Raw genomic sequence first — 6,558 nt, 5'->3', positions numbered from 1 at the left:
AAAGACATTGAAGTTACTGATGTGATTGAAAAGGTACTTGACCAGTTCAAGTATTTGGATTTCAATATTGACAAGACTCGAATAAATGTGAGACTTGTACTTCAAAAAAATGAAGGCAAAAGTGACTCACAATTGGATTATGCTAGAGTATTGAGAAATATGATATATATATCATGAAGTGTACGCGATCAGATATAGCATGTGCTATTAGTAAACTGAGTCGGTTCACAAGTAATCTCAATCAAACTCATTGGAGGACAATGAAAATAGTTTTGGAGTATTTAAAACATACTTAAAAACTATTGCTTTGCATTATAACTAATATTCAACAATATTGAAAGAATATAGTGATGCAAATCGAATCACCAGGTCAAATAAAGTAAAATCCATGAGTGGATATGTATTTATTCTTGGTGGAGGAGCAGTCTCTTGGAAATCTTCCAAACAGAAATGTATCGCTCGCTCTACTATGAAATCTGAGTTTATCGCTCTAGAGAAGGCCGGTGAAGATGTTGAATGACTCCAAAGTTTCTTGAAATATTTTTGGCCCAAACCTTTAACTCCAGTATGCATACAATGTGAGAGTTAATTTGCAATAGGTAGGGCATGGAGCATGATGTATAACAGAAAGTCTCGTCATATATGGCGTATACATAATATCGTTAGAGAACTACTCACTACTGAAATTATCTTAATTCACTATGTAAATTCAAAGGATAATGTGTCGGATCCACTTACGAAAGGCCTAACTAGAGAGGGAGTTGATAGATTATCAAAAGGAATGGGACTACGGCCGAGGAAAATTCATTGTGGCGGTAACTCTACCTAGAAGACTGGAGANNAGAAATGTATCGCTCGCTCTACTATGAAATCTGAGTTTATCACTCTAGAGAAGGCCGGTGAAGATGTTGAATGACTCCAAAGTTTCTTGAAAGATTTTTGGCCCAAACCTTTAACTCCAGTATGCATACAATGTGAGAGTTAATTTGCAATGGGTAGGGCACGGAGCATGATGTATAACAGAAAGTCTCGTCATATATGGCGTATACATAATATCATTAGAGAACTACTCTCTACTGGAATTATCTTAATTCACTATGTAAATTCAAAGGATAATGTGTCGGATCCACTTACGAAAGGCCTAACTAGAGAGGGAGTTGATAGATTATCAAAAGGAATGGGACTATGGCCGAGGAAAATTCATTGTGGCGGTAACTCTACCTAGAAGACTGGAGATCTCAAGATCTAGGTTAAAGGAGATCAAACAAAGTCATTGATGACGGTTCAACATTGTCAAAATATTTTTTTAGGGTCCATTCTCATGATAAGACAATATCCAGTAACAAGGATAAAGACATTAGGACTTTTTAATGATTCGGGGTATATCTGTCACGACCCAAGGGTACCCCCTAAACGTAACAAGGCACATAGAACCCCGAAAGGCCCTATGTAAGCCACGTAGCATATCATAACATAAAGTATTAGAACAATAAGAGTAAAAACACATTTAAGTTCAAAAATCTTTATAAGGGAAAGCGGAAATCTAGACTTGTCTCAATTAGCCATCTATTACAATTCATGAGTCAAAATAGGGGTCACATCCCCAACAACATAATTCGAAATAGAAAGTACTAAAAATTAAACTCAAAGTGAATCTCTCGTCCTCGAATCATGAGGACTCGCCACAAGCAAGGAGAATAGTCAAATCCAAGCTCGAACCGAATGATTATCGCCTTAAGAACCAGACCCTACACTTAGGGGAAAATAAAGAAAAATATGGGTTAGTACAAAATGCACCAAGTATGATGGTCATGCACAAAATCACGAAAACATGATAAAACATATATTTTTGTTTAATTCATGTCATTCAATAGTTAAAGCATCATTTTGAAGATAATGGGGAAGCATAAGTCATAAGCATATACATTGCATAAATACTCACATCATAAGAGAACCTTACCATTTGTACCCCAAATCATACTTGTGCAATGCATGAATAAGATTCCATAATCCAACCCAAGCTAAGTAAAGCTTATTGAGTAACCATCATTCATATTTCATGTTCTTGTTGATATTCTTGTCATAGTGGGAATAAACCTTACTCGACAAACCATGTGAGCTAAACATAGAATCCGGTGTTGCTCACACAGAAAAGGGTTGTCCTACTTGCCTAAGGTAAGACCATGACTTGTTAGTTGTTAGGTGGATCCACTAGATAAATAACCTATAGGGGCATAGTTTATGGGATAAAGAGATTGTTACTTAACGGGGAAGCTTCCATCTCATGAGATTACTTCTAGAAATCCGTCCTTACTTAACGGTAGAGTCTATATCTCATATTCCATATTCACTCGGTGCTAAGCATAATTCCCATGGAGTACATATTAAGTCTTGACTTAAGTTCATATTTATGGAAGAATGCATTAACACTCAATCCAACATAATTCATAAGATAGCTCATAGATTCAATAGGTGAGAATATCCGTTCAACCTTAGAATCATCATACCTATGAGGAAACCTCCCACATCATATCATATTCATACATAAGTGTGTACATGAGGATAATCATCCAACAACACAACAATTAGATCATAATCATATCCAATCAACACATCTAGAATTATTACATTAGACATGGATGATAACATAATTCAAGTAGCTAAATTACTAGATGCATAATTCTATCATATTCTACTTGCATCAATCAATACCTACACTTTGAGATCCAATTTGGGAAATTGGGGGATTTCATGGATTCTTGGGGAATTCAACATAAAACCATATAAAAGCATCAATATATCCATAATAAAGCATAATCCAATCATTAAAAACAAATTTGAAAGGAATCCATGAGATTGAAGTCAAACCCTAACTTTTGGGATTTCTAACTTTGAAATTGGGGGTTTTGAAGGGGTTCCATGGATGAAGAGCTACCATACCTTGGTGAAGAATTTCAACGAATTTGAGTGAAAAAGCCTCCTTATTTAAACCCTAGCTTGATTTTCATCTTATTTTTCTTCCTTGGGGTTCTAGAGAGAGTTTTTAGGGAAAAGTTGATTTTGATTTGGGATTTAGAAATTATGCTTTAGATGAGTTAGTTTAGAGACTTAAACACCTAATATAGTTAGTTTAATTTAGTGTAAAACAACGTCACTTAACATTTAATTAAAAAGGAAACCCCAAAACACCCCCAAAGGCAACTGCCAAAAAGGCAGTTTCCAAGCCCCATCCACGCCCACCACTGACGGACTGTGGTAGGACCCACGTCCCGTGCTGGTGAACTGTGGTAGGGGTTCTAAGGCTTGTTTCTTGGGGCCTCAACCAACGGCCATGACCCACGAGGTATGGGTCCACCTACTGGCCGTGGTTCCCCCTCGTGGGTGGACTGCCCAGACACCTTTTTTTTTCACCTTTTGAAGGGTCCTCCTCAATGACCCATGGTTGGTCCTAGGGGGGTCGTACCTTGACGTTAAAATCCAAAAACATATATATTGAGTACTAGGAGTTATTTACGACTCTAACCCTTACGTTAGGCTCTAGTTTAGTCTACTAGTTTTCGGAATGTTACAGTATCTCCCCCTTGGAAACATTTGTCCTCGAATGATGATCTAGACACTTTACGAAATTAAAGACTCAAGACTAGCAGCCAATCATGCATGAAACATCAAAATAATGCACAATTCAAATGAGGAAACATCAACCCCATCTCAAAAGATAGTCAATGCAGTACAAGGAAGTAGGAACTACATCTAACAACCCATTATGCATGAAACTCAAAATTTCACATATTCATAGGAGGAACTACCTTCTCCAACTAAAATCATGCTCAACACAATATCATGGAGTCAATATGCACTTACTCTCAACAACACATTAAAACATGTTCATTAACTCATCTCATGAAGTCAAATAGGCAACCCATACTAAATGCATAATAATATAAGGAACATAAATCATGAAAACTCATTTTCTTACTAAACATGAATTTCATCAATGACATGCATAACATAAGGAAATCATGGAAAAGTTCATACAACACACATGACTTCCAAAACACTAAAACTCAAGAGGAACAAATTACCTCAAGCTTGAATAGGAGTAGACGGAAAAAGATGAGGATATCGGGACTTCATATCAGCCTCGGCCTCCCAAGTAGCACTCTCAACTAAATGATTCCTTCATAAAACCTTAACGGAAGCTATTTCCTTATTCCTCAATCCCTTGACTTACCAATCTAGGATTTCTACCGGAACTTCTTCATATGAAAGGCTTTCGTCAACTCCCACCCCTTATAAAGGAATAATGGACACCAGATCCCCAATACACATTTTAAGCATAGAAACATGAAATATCGGGTGAATCGGGGCCAACTCATTTGGCAAATCCAACTCATAGGCAACTTTCCCAATAAGCTTCAAAATTTGATATGGGCCTACATAACGGGGACTAAGTTTCCCTTTTTTGCCAAACTTCATCACACCCTTCATGGGTAAGATTTTCAAATAAACCCAATCATTGACTTCAAATTCTAGGTCCCTTCTTCTCACATCGGCATAAGACTTTTGCAAACTTTGGGCCGTTCTCAACCTCTCTTTAATGACCCGAACTTTCTCAATAGCTTCATAAATCGATTTGGGACCAATAAGAGCAATATCACCTACCTCAAAACAACCAATCAGAGACCTACATCTTCTACCATACAAGGCTTCAAAAGGAGCCATACCGATACTTGAGTGGTGACTATTATGGTAGGCAAACTCTATTAATGGCAAGTGGTCATCCCAATTACCTTTGAAATCTATAACACATGCCCTCAACATGTCCTCTAAGGTTTGAATGGCGCGTTCCGCTTGACCATCTGTTTGAGGGTGAAAAATCGTGCTAAGCTTAACTTTAGGACCAAGCCTTTTTTGGAATGACTTCCAAAAGTATGAAGTAAATTGAGTACCCCGATCCGAAATAATGGACAAAGGAATCCCATGTAACTTCACTATCTCTCTTATGTACAATTTAGCATAGTCTTCCAACGAATAAGAAGCTTTGACGGGAATAAACTGGACTGATTTTGTCATCCTATCAATAATGACCCAAATAGAATCATTTTACCTTCGAGTGCGAGGCAAACCCACAATAAAATCCATGTTCACATCTTCCCACTTCCATGTAGGAATAGGAATATTTTGTGCCAAGCCTCCCGGCCTTTGGTGCTCAACCTTAACTTGTTGACAATTAGGACATTTGGCTATAAATTTTACAATATCTCTCTTCATACCATTCCACCAATAGACTTCCCGTAGGTCACGGTACATCTTGGTGGCTCCCAGATGAATAGAATATCGAGAACTATGAGTCTCTTCTAAGATTTTCTCCCTCAACCCATCAACATCCGAAACACATAACCGCCCTTGGTACCTAAGTACCCCATATCCCCCTTTAGAGAAAGCCTCCACGGACTTCTTGAGTACCGACTCTTTCAATTCAACCAATATAGGGTCAAGGCTTTGCTTAGCCTTCACATCCATCACAAAGGATGATTCAGAACCATGATGGACCATGACTCCACCCTTGGTGGATCCCACTAGTTGGACACCTAGTCAGGCCAGTCTATGCACCTCACGAACTAATTCTTTTCTTTCATCCTCTACATGAGCCACACTACCTATGGATAATCTACTAAGTTCATCCACTACAACATTAGCTTTGTCGGGATGGTAAAGGGCACTCATGTCATAATCCTTCAAAAGTTCTAACCACCTTCTTTGCCAGAGATTCAAGTCCTTTTGACTAAACACATATTGAAGACTCTTGTGATCGGTGGAAACATCCACTTGGACCCAATACAACTAATGTCTCCATAATTTCAAGGCAAACACAACCGTCGTTAATTCAAGATCATGGGTCATATAATTCTTCTCATGCACTTTAAGTTGCCGTGAAGCATAGGCAATACTTCCTGTCTTTTAGAAAAAGAAAAGAAAAGAGTGGAAGCGGGCTAGTCAATCACTTTATCATTTTTCATGAAGACACATCCCAACCCTACTCTAGAGGCATTATAATAAATAACAAAACCATTTGTACCCTCTGGTAAGGTCAACACCGAAGCGGTGGTAAGTCTAACTTTCAAATCTTGGAAGCTTTTCTCACAAGCCTCCGACCACTCAAACTTAGCCTTAATTTGAGTCAAAGTCGTCAACGGAGAAGCAATAGAGGATAACCCCTCAACAAACCTCTTATAGTAATCGGCCAAACCAAAAAAACTTCTAATGTCGGAAGGAGTTAGAGGTCCAGGCCGAATTTTGACTATATCCGTCTTTTTAGGATCTACCTCAATACCCTTGCTTGACACAATATGACCAAGGAAAGCTATGACCCTCAACCAAAATTCACACTTGCTAAACTTTGCAAAAAGTTGTTGGTCCTTAAGAACTTGTAACACAACTCTCAAATGGTCCATATGGTCATTCTCACTCCTTGAATAGATCAAAATATCATCGATAAACACAATCACGAACATATTAAGGTATTATCGAAACACCTTATTCATCAAATCCATAAAT

Source organism: Solanum stenotomum, chromosome 10 (assembly GCF_019186545.1).
Source record: "Solanum stenotomum isolate F172 chromosome 10, ASM1918654v1, whole genome shotgun sequence".
In the NCBI taxonomy this organism is placed as follows: Eukaryota; Viridiplantae; Streptophyta; class Magnoliopsida; order Solanales; family Solanaceae; genus Solanum; species Solanum stenotomum.
Note: the sequence above shows the minus strand (reverse complement) of the source record.